Source organism: Corvus cornix, chromosome 9, assembly GCF_000738735.6.
Source record: "Corvus cornix cornix isolate S_Up_H32 chromosome 9, ASM73873v5, whole genome shotgun sequence".
NCBI lineage: Eukaryota > Metazoa > Chordata > Aves > Passeriformes > Corvidae > Corvus > Corvus cornix.
This window is the reverse complement of record NC_046339.1, coordinates 4,689,125-4,707,884: the sequence shown is the minus strand read 5'-3', so window position 1 is coordinate 4,707,884 and position 18,760 is coordinate 4,689,125. Positions and strand designations below refer to the sequence as shown.

The following is an 18,760-nucleotide window of genomic DNA, read 5'->3' as shown; positions in this document are numbered from 1 at the left end:
ATCAGAGAAAAGGCCACCTACATGCTTGTCAAATTCCCATTTTTGTTCTAACCTGAACAACCACTACAGAAAACAAGCCTGTGTAAGAAGGTGAGGGAAACAAACAAGGTAATGGAGCATTTCAGAGGATATTAAGTCCCCTCAGACATTTTTCCAAATTCAGTTTCATAGACACTAAGTGCCAAATATAATGAACATTTCTGAAGTTTATTTCTGATAAGCTGACTTCAGTTGTTTTCTTTTTAATTCTACATCACCATCACTACTTCAGTAACAACACCCAGCATCCCAAATCCTTCCAGGTGTCCTGGAAATAGCACCGGCACATTCTGCAGAGAAATGCTGTAGCATTTAAAAATACAATGGAAATATGTCTTTCCCTGTAAAATCAAAGCAATTGTTATAAAAAATAAGGCATTTTCAGTACAGTATACTAAGTCCAGTAAAATTCAGTCCTTGAGTAGGAATGCATGGATTTAATTGAGTCAGATGTGCTCAGGGCTCTTTTTCACTAGGAGTAAAATAGATTAAATGTCAGAGTATTTGCCAAGGTATTATCAATAGTTTCATGAACATAACAAAGGTAAAAAGATTAGGCTTTTTTGAATTGTCTTATGTACAGTAATTGTCAATTCAAAGAGATTTTAAGGAAGACTTTAGAAAACCATTTATGGAAATACTCAAGAAGCCTTAAGCTGCACTCAACATGCAAGTTCCCATCAAGCCACATTAACAGTCCTCTAAAAAACAGAATTAACCAAAAAGATGCTTGGAATTCCTTCTGCATTACACAGACCTTCCCATCTGCAGTCTGGCATCCCAGCTCTCTCTCATGCCTACACTGAAATCCTTCAGCCAGCCTTGGGCAGACAAAGCCCACTGCCAACTCTCCCGGGACGTGAGTGAGGAGCAACAGTGAGGGCAAAGCAGCCCGGTGTAGGTGACCCTGTGTACCCCAGCTGAACTCAATTCAAGCCCACTGCTGTAAGGGCAGCCCTCTATATACACACACACATAGGGAAACACGACCCCAGGGCTACATTTTCGGGTGAAAAAACCAAACAGATCTCATTAATTATTGTTCCATATCTCAGCATGCCTTTTTTTTTTTTTGATGCATCCTAGTAGCTGAGATTTCCAACCAGCATATGAATGATGTTAATAACCTTGTAGTTGTTTACACCACCTGGAATCCAACACACACCTCTACCTCCAAGGTACCTGTTACCTTTCTGTTATTCATTCATACCTTGGTATTTCAGCATCAGAGTTGTGCCTGCACTTCAAAGCTCGCTATCCCTTCCCCCACAAGGACAGGAGTAAAAGATCCACGGACAAGCACTTCAAGTCAAACACACCCTCTGCTATTTCAGGCTCTAACATAAGCAGATTACAGCTCAGCTGTGTTCTGTCTGAACTTTTGTTTCCCTCTTGCCAATGCTGCAGTAATTATCCCTGAGAAAAGACAGACTTTAATTAACAAGCAATGACCAACTTTTATCTATAAACTCTTTCTTCCCATCCAAGTTCTCCCTCTAAGTAGCTATTAAACACCAAGTTTTAGCAGTGAGTAATTAGGAGATATTCTTACCACACAGAGTAAATGCAGAATTCAAACAACGCAGGAGACGCAGGTCGTGGGGGCTGCCAGGGATGCCCTCTGTCCATGGGAGAAGCCAAGATGGACCCCTGCCCATGGCAGAGCCTTTTTACAGACCCAGGGTCCACATGCTCTTGCTGCACACGCTGTTACAGGAAGGCTGAGTGGCTGCTACTCAGTGCAACCTGCTTTGCAGTGAGTAAATATAAAGAAAGACAGATCTCCGCCTCAAGCTGTTCCGAGGAAAAAGGGAAGATCTTTCTTGATGCCCTTTCATACAGGCAATGTGCAAGCCCATCTCTTCAAACATGAGAAACGAGAGCACAGACAGCTTCAAAGGCGGAAAAATTAGTTATTGGGACAGGTAGCTAAAATGAACACTGAAGGAGAACATGTAATTTAAATGAAAACCAGGTAGTTGAGCTGGTTCTTTTAACTGGCACATCACCTGCTAAGGAGTATTACACAACTCTGAGAAAGCTGTCCCACACACACACACACAGCAGAGCACTGAGGAGGCCACGAGACTGCACGTGTAGCACTTTTGCACTTCTCTTAACCCTTCTCCTTCAGTGTGGGAGATGGTGCTCAGGGAACGAGACTGGCAGTCAGGGAGAACAATCACTGACACTGATTTCAAACAGCACAAGTACTAAAAGCAAAGCACAATACACTTTCTGTCCATTTAACAAGGATGGTTCCCCTCTGCAGTCCACCCCAGCAGGAACGTCCCTGCCTGCTGGGGAGCGCGCTGGGGCAGCAGGCACAGGAGGTGCCCCAGGACATGCTGTGCCCCACTCAGGTACGGGGGGAACCTCAATGGACCCTCACTGCCTGTGCTAGGATGGCCCTCACCCAGCAGCAAGGGGAGACATACTCAAGGCTGGCTTTCAGAGGAGCCCAGGGAGCTTGACTCACTGAGCCAAAGCAAGAATGAAGGGAGTGGGAGGCAGGACTGACCTTTCAGTAGCAGCACCAACTTAGGGCTATGTCATCAGGCCATGAACTCACACTCTGATGTACATCAGTGGTACTTTATGTAGTGATACGTACATGGAGTTGGATCTCGGCAGCTCCTTTTTTAATATCATTATGTTTAACTACTTGAATTACTTTGCCAAGTTCTGTATGGCAAACACTTGTGAAACCATTTCCTTCCCTCACTGACAACAACGTACTTGGAGAATTATTTGATTTACACCACAAAGGGAATGCAAACATAGCTCAAGAGCAAACAAAACTTCCTGCACCATACACACACAACCTATATAAGATGTGTGAAAAAAACTCAGTGTTTTATTATCCTTGTGACTTTTGTGCACTCAATACCCAACAGCTGCAAGTTTCATCTTCACAGAGCCAGTCAGAATCATCCCATGAGAACTTTCGAATCACCACAGCAATCAAATGTTATTAGAGGGAGATTAACTGGAGTCAGGACATGCAGTTTAGGTTTAGAACAACAAATGCTAATTTCCCAAAACTGATGAGAATTGACGGGAAAAACAGACGAGAAAAAACTTACCTACAATTGTAAGCGCCTTTGTTTTTCCAGAAAAGACAACTTGAAAAAATATGATTCCCTTGTTTGAGAAAGAAGGAAACTTAAACTAAAATCCTAGCCTGATGCCATGGTAAAAAGACAATAAAAACATAAGGCAGCATAAAAAGGAGTAAAAGAGGGAAGCTAAGAATAGATAGTGAAAGTAGTACAGAAATTTGGTAAGTGAAACCAAGGCTAAAGTCAAGGCAAGTCAAAGAAAAATAACCATGACTTGCAAGAAAACAGAAAATGAGCTGTGTGCTAAAACAAACTAAGGATAATAAGTGGCAATAACCCCACTGCTAAACAGAAGTGAAAATAGGGCTAATGATGCAGGGGAAAAGAATTTAACAAATTCTTCCATTTGGTATTTGGAAGAGCCACAAAATGCACTTGTATCACATTGTTGACTTACCCCAGTGGGCAAGTCAGCCCCGAAAACTTTTAATTAAGTTTTGATTCGAGCCTTTAAAGAAATGCCTGACCAACATCAGGACACACTGATGCAGAGGGATAGAGCAGAGAGAGACTGTGCTAACCCAGCACCAGCAGCTGAGAGGGAAACAGGTTGCCCAGTGCAATCACATCCCATTAGTAAGACACAGCTTTCAGATAAAACAATCAAAAGTCAATGAAGGATTCCAGTGATAAAGAATTCAAAGATAGAAACATAATCAGCATTGTCCTTCTATATAAAACAGGCCCTGTCAAACAACTCCAAGTGCGCTCTGGGCCGAGATTACACCTTTGGTTGGAGAAATAGCTGTGTTAGCATGTGTGTGTTCTTTAGCCAGTGTTTGACTTGGTACCACGCAACACTGATAAGAGTTCACACTGCACAATCAAAATGAAATATCTCCAATGTATTAAGAGCTGGCCAGCGAACTGACCACAGGTTAATCTGCGAGCTGATAACACCGTGTGTGAATCAGCCCTCTCAAAGGGCTGGTATTTTTATAATGGTCCCACGGCCAACGAGGATTGGATGTTAAAGAACAGTAAGAACCAGCAAGTAGAAGCAGGAGCCAGGCAAATCAGAGTTGGGCACAACATTAGAAATGAAAATCCAAAGATTAGCTACTGAAGTAGATGGAATCAGCCAGGGGAAGTGAGCAGTATTTCCTCCTCTTATGGAAATGGAAATATGAAATATGCGCTCACCAGAATATAAATTACAAGTAAGCCAGGATAACTATACCCTTCCTAAACAAGAACGGTAACCTTACTAAATCAGGTGTATGCTGTACTGCCTACTGACAATTTTATTAGTTTGCAAAGACCTAGCTGGCATTTGTAAGAGAACTGTTCTTGCCCCCCCCTTACCAACAGCAAGTCAGTCTTGCACAAAGGCTTCCTACAGATACAATATAATATGCTGAGCAGAAGGCAAGTAGTTATTGCCCGCTTGCCAAGGAAACCTCCTCTGGGAGAGGCTTTCAGAGGTAGGAACTGCACACAGGCACTTGTCAAGAGCTGTGCTGGGGAGAAAAATCCCCAGGCATGTGCAGACCACCAATAAGACTTCTAGTCCAGCTTCAACTGAAACAAGACCCAAACAAAGTATCTCCAGTATTTTCACCTCTGTGTCTTGTTTTCTCAGCTGCAAAATGGGGATAATGAAACACATCACCTCTGTTAGTGCTCTGGTCTCTTCCAAGGGAAGAAGAACCAGCATACTGGTTATTCACCAGTATTTATTTAATGATTTCCTACTAAAATTGACAGCCTGCCCTGACCAGTAACACTAATTATCACTTCACGGGATTTGTTTGACTGTCCACATTAAAAACTACAGCTTTACACTGCAAGCTTTTTCATATTGACCTTCCTAAATCAGGATATGCTTAGCAGTTTGTGGGTGAGACTGAAACTAAACCATACTACCCAGCCAGCATTAAATAAAGCCCCACTGATCACTTCTGCTGTGCTCCTGGCTCCACCAACCTCCTCAGGGATGCTCCCTCTGCCCCATTCCCAGCCAGGTTCTTCCAGCCAGCTCCTGGCCTCCCACCAGCATTTTCACCCGTGGAAGCTGAGTTAGTTCTTGTTGCCTATGTTAACTTTTCCCTTGCCACAGTAGGCTGAAATCCCATTAGAACAATAAAAATCGACTCCAACACACTTTGCACCAACTCAGCCACGACTGAGCAAGTGGCCACAATGCGAGATGCTGCTCCCAGTTGTTTCATTAACTCCCCAGTCACAGCAGTTTTAAATTAAAAAAAAAAAAAGCCAACAAAACCCACTTTTAAGTGCATTGGCTTATTGTGATTTTTAATTAGCGACAGGATTTCAGATAGTGCACACCCATGGCCGCAGAAGGGGGGTGAGGGGAGTACGTGTACGCGCTTGTGAAACCATTGTTCCTCCGTCAAATACAGCTCACCCTCCAGTCCATCCCAGCTGCCCAGTCACACAACTTTAAAAGTTCAACAGCTGGGTGTTTTATAACCCTGGAGAACTCCCAAGCCAATCCTTACGTCGCTGGCGAGGAGCCCTGGCCAAAGGCTGAGGACCCCGCAGGGACTGCTCCTGCCCCAGCACACGGCTGCACCTTCCTCCTCCTGCTGCTGACAAAGGCAAAGTCCTCCGGGAAGGCAAAGTCCACACTCACACGCCCAGCACAGTGTTTTGTAAGCAGCAAATGACAGAGGCAGGCAGACTGAGCAGCATCGGGCAGTGGCTGGGATCCAGGATCTGCAACCATCTGCAAGTTTGCTTGGCTTTTGTTTCAGTTTCCAGCGCTGATGGATGGAAACAAGCTCCCAGTTCTTCTACATTAGCATAAAGACAATTAAAACAACTCCCCCCACCCCCCAAGCAGCTCAGGAAAAAGCACATCACAAGCTTAAATGAGAGTGTTGATAATATATATAAGTAAAACCTGACTCTTTAGAACAAAACAAAGAAAGCCCCACCCCAAAACAAAACCTCAGTTGTATCACAGAAAACAGCTTTGTCAACAAGTTCCTGTGACTTCTGTTGCGGACGAAAAGGCTCAGATGAAAGTCTGCAGGAGTCACTGCATCCTCCTCTCTCCAAAGAGACATTAATTTCTGCCTGACACAAAAGCATTTCTGCTGGGAAAGGGAACACCACAGGTCAGTATTAAAGCAATTTCAGCGTAGCTACCAAGCAATTAAGTGGATAATACCTTCTCTACATGCTGATTTTTCCTTTTCCAGAGTCATGGTGCAAGCAGAACAAGCAATTTGCTGGTTTTACAGCCACTTCTGAAGTTGCAGATGACCAAATTTGGATTTTCCTTTCCTTACCACTGAAAGTACATCTATTTTGGCACTGCACATTTATTCACTGACTTCAGTTTTTTAGAAGACTCTTACCTTTTATTTTGGTATAGCTTCCATCTTCTATCAGCAAACAAATTCAGACATTTTGATTTTTAAGTATTTAAATTCACATTTGTATAACCCTGACATTTTTACTTTTTTTTCCCCTCCTAAGACAAAGTGCAAACAAAAGTTTATCTTGCATTCTGATTTTGCTTTGAAGCCTGTGATTATCTAAGGAATTAATATACTCTTTCCTAGAGATCATCATTGGTAAAGTTTTGGATACAAATCTCTCCACTTTGATAAGTGATCCACCACTTTGGGAAAGCACCTTTACTGTCTGACCTGATGTTCAAAGCTCTTTGAAAGCTGCCCATCTCCTTTCCTGGAATTATGTTACATCAGGACCTTCTACCAATAGAAGTAACAGGACACAAAGTGAAATTCCACCAGGATTCCAGCCATATTGAAGTTGCACCACCAGTATTGTACAGCTCTGCACATATATAACTTCAGGTGCAAGCAGATTTGAAAAAAAGTATTTTTATTATTATGCCAGTTCATTAAAAAAATAAGGATTAGATTTATAAATTTTGCAGCTGCAATGAATGCCCACAGTACTTTCATCAGACTATATTCCAGGTTCTCTGTTCTCCCACTTCCTTGAAACCAGTCTGCCACTTGTACACTCTTTATTCATATCTGGGAATACCACAGCCACATATTCTTTTAACAGCCTTGCATTAAGCCCTGTACATTAAAATTACTTAGGTCTTCCTGCTTGCCATAAGTTGGCTCCTGTTTAGATAGCTGGACTGGGTTTGGACTAAGCTGTTTGATCAAATTCTAAAGAAGTTTTTATTTACTGACATCTTGCATCCACACGTTCATCTGCCAACACCGGCTTTTGGCTTAAACAGTCCTGTATGCCTTCAGTGTTTACCTCTGATGGATTTAGAGATAGTAAAGTTCATTGGAACTTCTTTCCTGTTAAACATTTCTCCATCTCATCTTACGAGAAAGGCTTTCTACACTTCCAGTCATGCTTGTAACCCTTGCCTGTAACTCTACCACTTCAAATTTACCCACCTTTCACTAACATAGGTGATCAGAATGCATACATTTTCCAAAACAAATCCCAGAAGGACTTGCAAAATAGTGTTAATCTCCCTTCCTATCTCTATTAAAAGCAAAGTAAGATTCCCCCCTTGGGTGGGTACCTTTCTTCATGGCTGTATAACCACTATCACAGCACGTTCACACTCTGGCTGAACAGTTGCACAACAAAGTCTCCATATCTGCTTTAAGAAACTTCAGTGCTAATATTGATCACAAAGGTCAGGAAGAGCTGATGTTGGCAGAAAAAACAAAGAAAACCTTTGTCTAATATACCAGAATAGATAAAAATGGTATTTATCTGTTTCTTCCTTCCAACTGTGTATTTGTGTATGACGAGAGAAGAGTTGTTGCTTCCCTTTTCCATCTGCCAAATCCTTTCATAAATGCACAAGTTGAATATTGCAAAACGTTTTCTGAGAAAAGCAGGGCTATGCAAAAATACTAAATCAGTGATACTTTATACAGTATGTAGCCAACATAAAATACTCACTAAAGAACCAGTCAAATCTTCGAAATTTTTAAGGGAAAGTTTTCTTCATTTGAATCACATCAACTTGCATACAGCTCCCTCAAATTGCCTTGCACTTGTCAGGCAGTAGGACCAGGAGGAGGAAGAGCCCTGGCAGGGAGCACAGGCAAAACCTCACTGCACCCCTGCCTGAGCAGAGAGAAATCTCCTGCCCAGCCAGTCATCCTGGGTCCTTCAGGGAACCAGCAGATCACAGCTACAACTCACTTGCTCTACAGAGCCAGGACACTTAAAAAAAAAAATAAAAATTTAAGTATCTATAATTAATGGAAAATAACTCTTCCGAAGACAGAAGAGGAGGGAAGTTGGCAGATCTAATCTGCCATCCCCATTTACTTTCTAACTCAAATACAAATCCTCTGCTTGCCATGTGAGGTTAGTCCAGGCACCAGGCCAAGGCTTTGCTTTTCCCTCCCGAAATGAAAGGACAGATCTCCCGCTGCCACGTCGCTAACACGGAGCCAGAAAGCAGCACCTCGTCCCTACCCAGCACTGCCCACAGCTCCACAGCTGCAGCAGAACCACGTCACTGCTGGTAACCAGACAGGATCAAATTTGCTCAAGGGTGGTGTTATCAATGTCCAAGTGAACTCAATCACGTAAGAGCGTGTTATTGTACTTGCTTATATTTTCATTGAGAGAACGTCACGGAACCTTAAATTACAGCAGGGCCAATAATAATAATACACTTGGTCTACTGGCAAACTAATCCAGTCAATACTATTTTCCATGTCTTCGTGTATCCGTATTTTCTCCGTCCCAATTCCCACATTTCACTCCCTTTCATCCCCTTGCACTAACCCAACAACTGAGGACACGCTGAAATCAATACACGGTAGTCTAGAAAAATCTAACACAGAAAAAAGGAAAGAGAGAAATAAGGATTCACTGAGACAGACCTGAAGGGACTCAGGTGCTAGGAAGGGCAGGACTGGAATAGTCTAGAAGGTCTGAGAAACTGAAAAAACTTTTCACAGTAACATTTTAGAGCATAATATCATCCTGTTTGACTGCATGATCCCAAAATGCCAAAAGGAAGTGAAACCGTTGATGTCTAACTTCAGAGTTTTAGATCTACAAATATTGCCTTTCCAGTGACATAGCAGCTCTCACACATCCACTGAAGCAACCTATTCAGACGCATACAAAATTCAAGTGTAGCTGCCTTGTTCGTTACACAGATTGTGGTTACAGAAGTATCTGAATGACTTGACTCTTGTGTTTTATCCAGAAGCAGCTGCTGTGGAAGAGATCAGAGACCCTTCTGGTTGCACACAGCAGAATTGCCTAATTTCCACCACATCACCATTTCCTGCCCACTGAACAAGGCAGCTGGAACAGCTGGACAAGCACGTCCAGCCCTGTTAACCTAGAGGGAAAAGGGTAAAGATAAAACACCACACACACAAGAGCTTGCAGAGAGAAGACTTAAATTAGGTAACAAGACAATTCTTTTCTGTTTCACATATCCTCGCAGTTGTGGGCATACGGTGCCCTGACTGCTCCTTGCAGTGCTCACTGACCCAAGGAACAGCCTTCAAGTCAACAAAAAGTTTGCACTGTATGTCTAACGAAGTCACAGAGGATGTTTATGTTTTGTGCAGTCACTAAAAGCACCACTGAACTTAACAAGCAATAATAAAGATCTGTTAGAGCAGCATATGGAGTTGCAAAAAATAAACATGCGCAGAGCAGAATTAAACAAGTTAATTTTGCCACCAGCTGACACACAAGAAACAAGGATTAAGGCTCAGATCATAGACTCATGAAATGGTTTGGGTTGAAAGGCACCATAAAGATCATGTAGTTCCAACCGCCCTGCCATGGGCAGCAACACCTTCCACTACCCCAGGCTGCTCCAAGCCCCATCCAGCCTGGCCTTGAACACTTCCAGGGATAGGGCAGTCACAGCCTCTCTGGGCAACCAGTGCCAGTCTCACCACCCTCACAGTAAAAATTTATTCCTAGAATCTAATTTAAATCTATCCTTTCGGTCACTTTTCTCCATGTCAAACTCTGCAGAACTTTTCCTTTGTTGAAAAATCTCAGCATTCCTCTTTAGCCATAAGATTTCTCATGCATTGGTTATGGTCAGCTATGAATAATGTAACCTGCATGTTCAGTGCCAAGTGTGTAAGAGTGTGACCCTAGACCTTCATGAAGCAAAACTGGTGCTATGACCTAGTACTAAAATTCTCAATGAACCTTATGCTGCTTCCTATTTATGGCATTTTAACTTCCTGGCATGGTAGGAACAGCTTAATGCCACCAAGTACACCACAAAAATCATCCAGTAAGACACTACCTGGGTCTCTGGTGAAATCCACAGGATACTTCTTACTTCTGAACATGACATTATTACCTCACCAAGTTAACCACAATGTGAAATACCAAGTCGTTTTGGTTTGGTCCTTTAAGGTTTCTGTTTGTTGACTTCTGTTGTTGTTTTGAGGTGCTGCTGAACTAAAATGTAATTTAGTTTTACAACAGATAAACCAAAAGGACAACATACAAATAGTAACATAAGGAGACGCCATGGGAATGAACTACCTGCTTGCATGTAAGCAAAACACAGAATCATCAGAAAATCAGGCTTCACTTCTGCGTGTTCTGGGTGTTTGATAATCAGAGACCAGGAAAGAATCTGCAGCAGTCTAAGTAACAAACTTCTGATTAGAGAACAGTGAGAAAATGACTGTCAAACAAGTTGACTTATGAACATATCAGCATATACCTTGAATTGTCATAAAATTAACCCTTTATCCTCAAAACATCCAACATACATTTCCTACAAGTACAAAAGGAAGTTGAACTTTTTAGAGCAGCGCTGATAGCCTGCAGGGTCACAGTGCACAAAGAGAGCAGGGGTCAGTCTTTTGGCTATCAAGTCATTTGCACTGATCCAGAATCTTAAGTGCTTTAACTCCACAGTTTCTACAGGGGATTATTTGTGACACTGTGGCATTTTCTCTGCTCCTCCAAGCCACATAAGGTCACTCATTTAAGAGGAGACAACATGTTCAGACATCACCACAGACATAGTGAAGCACCAATTAACTATGATTTATACTGAATTTAGATTTAATTTTTGCCATCCCTTTCTCTTTTCCGTAACACCACCAACCTTCTGCAGCTCATCCTGCTTCTGGGTTACTCTCCAGGCCTAAGCTCTCCACAGACCATGCGCAGTTTAACTCTTTCTAACGCTGTCACCTCTTACACACGACAGCCAAGCCACGAGGCCACCTCACTATATACTGCCAACCTCTCATTTCCTTCCTTATAGGAACATCCTTGCCAACCACGCCAGAAAACTTCTGACCTGTTCCTCAGAAGCAGCTTTTGAAGATGGATTTTCCCTTCTTGTATAGCTGGCTGGGACCCATACCATCAACAATGCCTCAACCTATGACTCAAGAAGCAGCACCTGTGGTCCTGTCAGATCAGGCCACTTCAACTCTTCTGAAGCATGTGGGGACCACACACCACAGCCTTCCTGGGTCATTTCTACCCACCTCAGAGCCAAGACACAGCCACCTGGGCTGCAGCGCTGGGCACACCCCACTGCACATGTGGATGGACACGTTCCTCCCAGCCAGCAGCCCCACGTCCACATACCTGCACTTTTAGTCATGCAGGGGCCACACGTCACATCCAGTGCATGAACAAGAGCATGAAGTCAAAGGGAAGAGGACAGAAGGGAAGGCAGCGTTCCACAAACACAGATCTGCTGCCCCTCCCTTGCCCACATCTGAAGCATTCAAGAAAAGCCAGCGAAGAGCAAACATCCATCGTGCCAAATTAAGTATTGTGTCTCTAGTTGCTCAGCTCCCCAGACACATGGATTGTCAGATGGGTTGCTCAGGAGGCACACTGCTCCTGTGACCAAATGCTGCACCCCGAGCCCCACAGCATGGAGCATGAGAGCAGAAGAAACCTCACTGCATGGCCGAGGATCACCTTTAACAGCTGTGCAACCAACAGAACATAAATCATACAGAGAGATAATTAAAAGGAAAACCCTATTGTAGTATCAGAAATCACCTGTGGCTAATGAATAAGTGCATTAAAGAAAGGATGGGCAAGTGGGACACTGAAAAAAGCAGAAGAGCTCAGAGTTAAAAAAAAACAAACCTCACTAAAGCAGAAGCCAATTCCATAAAAATCCAGAGTAAGAAACAGTTGTTTTATTTGCTTTTCTTTGAGCCACCACAGCTTCTAACACTTCCAGCATTCAAAAATAAAGACTTGTTGCTCTCTCCTCCCCAAGGCAGGCTTTGAAAACAAATTTCCTAGTTTACCTGCCAAAGCAAAAGATGTGATAGCAGCTGAATGTCCCTCTGCCCTGCTCGGGGGATGACTCAGTGGAAATCAGCCCTCAAGAAACGTGTTGTCATCGTTCAGACAGTGCAACCAAATAGGAACAAATTCCTCACCTTAAAAGCCATGGCTTCCAAGGTAGCCACAGTTCCAAGAATGTGTAACAGAGGAACAACAATAATAATGTTTTGGGAAAAAACTACAGCTTATTTTTAGCCCCTTTTTTCAATTTTTAATACAGTTAATAAAAATATATCTCCTAACAAGACTATAAAATCATTTCCTCAGAGCTTCAGAGTGGCACAAAAGAACAGGATATTAATATGTGCTAAGCAAAGTGAAGTAAGAACTGGGGAGAACAAGACCAACATTTTAACGGTTCAAGCCAAACACACTCCTCAAAGCCAAACACCAATTACCATCTGCTACAAGAACAGAACACACACGTATGCAGGCACGTATGCAACCGGGTCCCAGACTTGCATCCAGTTCAAATACATCTAGAACAATCATGTACATGGTATATCCCAATTTGCCTTATCTTGTCACAAAAGGAGGAATTTTTCCTACTTCAACCTAAGCCATTATTCCTGATACTTTAACACTGTACGAAAGACAAAATACTGAGTCCTCCAGCAAAGCAACACCCTTCCTGGAGTCAGTCAAGCCCAAGCTGTGCCTTTGCTTTTCAAACTCACCACTTCTACCAGTGCTTAGAGACAGAAAACCCAACTATTTGGGCATTATAGACCCAAAATAGTCCACAAGCTCTGCAGTTCCAACTTGGTCTCTTGTGCTCTGTTAATTTATTCTAACGAAGTGATGCTTCTCCTTGCCATTCGCTAGTAACAAGACACTGAAAGCAATTTTTTCCTCTTCTATGAGTTGGCATCACGTGAATCCACAAAAAATAAGAGGCTGACCAGAAGGAAACCCACTCAGTGCTCTCATTATCCACAAATGCTGTCATCATTTTTTTCGTCTGCAGCATTATTCCGCATCAATAAACAAACAAGGAGCAGAGCAATGCGTAACACTGAGTAACACACCCGGATCAGCTCAAGTGTCTGCAAGCATAAGGTCACTTATGTCACGTGAACTGCCACTGAGCAAGGACATACTTCTACAACAAAGGCAAGTTAAAAAGGAGAATGAATTCCTTCAGCTAACTAATCATACACTAAAGGAAAATGGTAAGGTCATCGTGAAACAAATCGGGACAACTCTCTACTCCCATGCTGTTTGTGCTATCAAGATAGTCCAAAATAATCACACCATCTTACTTCACTACAGCATTGGGCTTGACTAAAGAATTGTGTGGCAATATTTGGGGCAAAAGATAACACTGGGATTTAGGTTATAAACATTGGCATTTTATTAGTGGGTGAATGGAGAACAGGGAGCAACTGTGTAAAATTGACACAGCTGCACAGAGGCCCAGAGAATCTACAAACTAAGCAGAACACATTGATTTTGGTAGTTTAGATTAAAAGCATGGGGAAATCTGTACACATCATCCCAAGCATCTCTGAGGGTGGCAAGGGTCATCTAAAATTGTTGTTTATTGAAGTTTTTATTAACCTCCTGAAAGTAATTTCTCTCTTTTCAAAGCATTCTTTTCAAAACATTCCTGAAAACATGAAGTATATGTTTAAATACATGTATTCACACATTCTATTATGAGAGTCCTTTGCAAGGACCTAATAATAGGAATGTCCATAATTACGACTAAAGCAATGATAAGAGACCAGGATGTAAAAGCATGTTTTAAGGTATTTGCATTGCTGCCACAGAATTGCCATACACTAAGTCAACACAGAAAAATCAGACAGGCTTATCACCTTCATCTCCAGAGAATTCAAGTGCTCGCTTTCAGTTATTCTAAATCTAACAAATAACAAGATAAACCAAAACACAACAGCAGAAACTTCTCTCCTGAATCCATCTTGTCAATGCACTGAGTACCTTCTAGAAGAAGGAGCAGATGCCAGAATAAGCAAATGCCACATATCAGTAACAGCTGCAGTTTTGTTCTCTTCAAAAAAAGTTATAAATTACATATTTAATTACTTAGGAATTGTTTGTTGCTTCATATTACAAAACTAACACTATACATAGCTGCAGTTTACTAAGCAGAGTACCCACATGGCAATTTTCAGTATATCACCATTATAAACTGTCACCACTAGAAAAACAAATAGAGAATGTTTTTTATGCAGCTGGCTTTTTGTCTGTTATCTGCTAACAAACACCACAATTTACTTGTAAACAAAGAATTCCTCAGATCAAACGCAGAGAGCATGTCACTGGAGAAGCCCTACATTTTAACCTCTAAGCTCAAGGAAACCCATCCTTTTCCCAATTAAAAGCACCACAAAGATTTACTCAAAGCTGCACTACCTGGGACCTCCAGGGAATATACCTGTTCAAGAACAGACTTTAACACAGATGACATTTTTCTTATGTAGTTGCTCAACAGCACCATCATTTTTCATCCAGAGCAGAACACAGATTTAACATCCACAGCACCATTTCTGAAAGGCAACTCATCTCTCCAACACTGTTGCAAATTCCATGATAAATCACGTTTAATTAGTTTGTGCTTTTTTATTTTTTCCTAGCTGTCTGGAATCGAACAGCGAGCAGGCTTCCAACTTTAATTTTGCAAAGAGGTGCTTAGAATAAACTGATAAAAACACCAACCACCACATCCCCACTGGAAGCTATTTGGAGTTATCTGCTCGCTGACACACCAACATTCCTGCCTGTAGATGGCTTGCATATCCAGCGGCTCCTATTTCCACTGCCTTGTTTGAAGAACTTCCCTCTTCCTACATACCTTCCATCTCCAGGGACGGATCACACAGGGACACTAAACCTTGGCCGTAGACAACACGAGTTTTGATATTGCTGTTTCTAAAGGATCCTCCACCACACAGCAGTGCAGAGACAATCACTGAGGCACAAATCCTCTTTGGGCAACGCTTGAGAAACTCTTTGCCTCGCCGGTATTTTGCACAGCTGGGATTTACACAGGGCTCTGCTGGCTTCTTCTGCTATTTATTTTATTTGCTGGACACTAAAGGCTACTGCAAACAAATGGGACTTCGATAACTTGTGGCATGTTGCTCAAAACAATGCCAGTGCACTGGGACACTATTTCCAGACTTCAACACTCATTAGCCACTTCCTTGGTGGAATGATGGGATGCTCTCCCAGTGTGTCCCAAACTGACACTCCAGGCGCTCCAAAGAGGTCACTCCATCTTCCCTCGTGTCTTTTCTTTGGAGGGAAGTGGCAGACTACAGTGAAGAGAAAAGCACTGTAGAGAGTCATTTGTTTTATTCAGGTATGTTTGGGCTCTGGGCCTTTTATTTAATTATATGTATTTAGTAGGAATTAAGAGCCCCACGCTACAAATATTTACTCATACTGTAAATGTTGGTTCTGACAACCTACATTTTTGAGGGAAAAAGTCAATTATACTTATTAGAAAGTTCATGAATATAACCACACACATGCAGAAGTTTGCTGCATGGTCTGTGTATATTGCACAGATTTATGAACTGCGTAAATTTGACTGCCCTCAACTGCTTCTCTTTCTCAGAAGACATAAAGGACACTATAAAGTGAGGAGAAAAAAACCCAAATTCTCTGCTAAGAAAGAGGTATAATGGAGAAATCTTCTTTCAGTTCCCTAAATACTACACGTAGGAAAAAAAAGTGCCAGGATAAACAGATTTCAGATTGGAAGTTACAAACTCTTCTGACACTAAAGATAAAATACTTGCAGTACAGAGTTACAGCTCTGAGCTTCTTGGCTATAGCAGAATATCAGCTTATTTTGGCTGCCAACTACCTTCATTTCTTATCCTTTGGCCAACTATAGGCTAACAGTATGAAAAAAACCTCTCACTGCTGTCCCAGCAGTGACCTCAAACCCAAACCAGATGAGTCCCAAAGGCCTAAAATTAAAAAAAAAAAAAAAAAAAAAAGTTAAAATATATCACCTTCCACACAGACTCATCTCTGAGCTACATTATAAGCATAGCAGCTAAAAGATACTGAACGGGGAAGAACAATACACGATACTTCTGGGGCAGCAGACGTTTCTGCCACAGCAGGGTCCCAATACAACCACAAATCACAACAGCTTTGAAACTAACAAGAAGGAACCACAAGAGTGCTGAAGATTAAGAGAAAAGCACTAACAGACCGCTTCTGTTCGAGACCCGAAATGACCCCGGGAACACGGCCAAGAATCATTTTCTTACTGGTAGCACCGGCAGCTTATTCTCCGACTGCTGAAAAAGACACACGGGCGGTAGGTGGGCCAGACCGGCGCTGGACACGGCGAGACGAGCAAGATGCTTCCACTCAGGAGGCAGCCCGTGGCCCATTCCTGAGGTTTATGGAAGCAATGCCTTTATCTGGATTTGCAGCCAAGCACACATTGTGTCATCCGTGTCCAGACCAGCCGCTCCCCATCAGAACAAAGCGCAGACCCAGACCAGTTACAGGCACTGAGGCACTGCCAGGCCTGGCACTCTCAACCTTTTTTAAGCAAGCTCTGCTGCAAAAAAAAAAAAAAAAACGTTGAGAAATAGTGTTCTACACTTAAAAACCTGTGGAAGTTTGAAACCCCATTACCTAGCACATTATTAAACTCGAGTTAGACTGGTTTGGCACCTTTCAGGAACATACTGGCTGAGCCCTGTGTTCTGCAGGGTAAGCGGTTAAGGGATAGAGCAGCTGTGGTTAGGGCACAGGGAACTGGGATACGTGAATCCTGTTCTCACTGATCCAGCACAGAGTTCAAATAACAAATTTTTTAAAAATCCAAAATAAAAAAAGAAGACCAACAAGAAACTGCAATCTCTCCCCATCTCAGCTCCCCCCTCCGTGATGGGGTAACTACCCCTTTAAGGCCAGTACTTTTAGATACTCAAAGGACACAAAGAAATGCAAATGAAATACAAAATTACTAATATGGAGAGAGGCAGGCTTGCCCCGCGCCTTGTATTCTACAAATATAGATGGGATAAATGGTTCGTTACATTTAACTCCAAGCCGCACTACCTCCGCCAAAACCTTATTTAAATAGAACATTTCTGAGAACCGGGGAAGGGGGGGATGCAGCTGTGGTCTTAACCTAAGAGAGGTTAAGCTTTTAAAAAGAGTTGTTCTTTTTTCACTCCGTCTGCTGGTCGCATGCCATTTTAAAAAGGTGTCTGGCAAGCAAAAATAAAAAGTTTCCAGGGCTTTCCTTCCCCAAGCCGCCTCTGCCAGGAGCCGGGCGGGGAGGACGGGGCCGAGAGAAGACGGTCGCGCCTTTCTCCAGCTTTTTCTCCAACATGCCCTCTGGATCCCGACGTTCTGGAGGCGGAGGAGCCCCCGGTTCCTCCACCTGCCCGCACCCTCGGCCGGGCAGCGGGGCTGCGGAGCGGGGCTGCGGAGCGGGGCGCGGCTCGGAGGGCGCCGCGGGCAGGCGCCCCGCACACACCCGCGGTGCCCGCGGCCCCCGCCAGCCCCGACCGCTCCCGCACTTCTCCGCCGGGAGCCGCAGCGGGCGGGGAGGGCGGCGGCGATGACAGCGGCCGGGCCGGCCGCCCCCAGGGACAGCCGGGCGGTGCTGGAGCGCCCGTCCCGCCGCCAGCCCCGAGCGCGGCCGCTCCCGCCCGCCCGCCGGGCGCTCCCCGCGGCGGGGGGAGCCGACGGGGCGGGGAGAGAAACTTTCCGCCGAGTGCGGCCGCGTCCCGCCGCTAAACAAAAGAGCCGGGACCGGGAGCGGCGCCGCGGGGCGGGGGACGCGGCTCCCCGGCGCTTGGAGCGGAGCGGAGCGGAGCCGCGGGGCTCCCCACCCGGCACCCGCTTCCCCGCAGCGCCGCCGCGTCCTTACCTGCGGGAGGGCGGTGCGGTGCGGGGCGGCGAGTCCCGGTTAGCTGGAGCGAGTGCCGGGAGGACTCGGCGGGGATTCCGCCATGTCAGTGATGTCGGCACCACATGGGGCCCCGGCCGGCCCACGCTACCGCGCACTCTGGAGTAGCGGCTCCCGCCGAAAAGGCAGCCGAGGCGGGCGTGGGACGCCGGCCAGCCCCGCTCCGGCCCCGCCTCCGCGCCGCCGGGGCGGGGGCTCGGGAGGGGCGGGCACGGGGCGGACACGGCGCTCGGCCCCTCGCCCCGCTTCTGTTTCGCCTCTCCCCGGTGTCGTTTCGCGTCTTCCGCTGTTCGTGTCCACCCCGACCCGCTCATCGTTACTTAGAATCGTAGAATAATAGAATTAGAGAATCATCACCTTCAAGATGATCCAGGCCAGCCGCCCACCCAGCGGCACCGCTGTAACCCCTAAACCACAT

General features: G+C 44.3%; 1 protein-coding gene across 2 annotated transcripts in view; it reads right to left on the bottom strand.

The window, feature by feature from the left end:
* The window catches only part of FNDC3B (fibronectin type III domain containing 3B), a 184,468-nt gene extending 165,983 nt beyond the window's left edge, over nt 1–18,485 (bottom strand). Inside the window, exon 1 of one of the 2 annotated variants that reach the window (XM_039556875.1) lies at nt 18,304–18,485. The gene's annotated coding sequence lies outside the window, so the exon portion shown is untranslated. Of the gene's footprint in view, nt 1–16,678; nt 16,896–18,303 lie in introns of those variants that run through there. The other variant, XM_039556876.1, reaches the window with a different exon arrangement.
* Between the last annotated feature and the right edge of the window lie 275 nt (nt 18,486–18,760).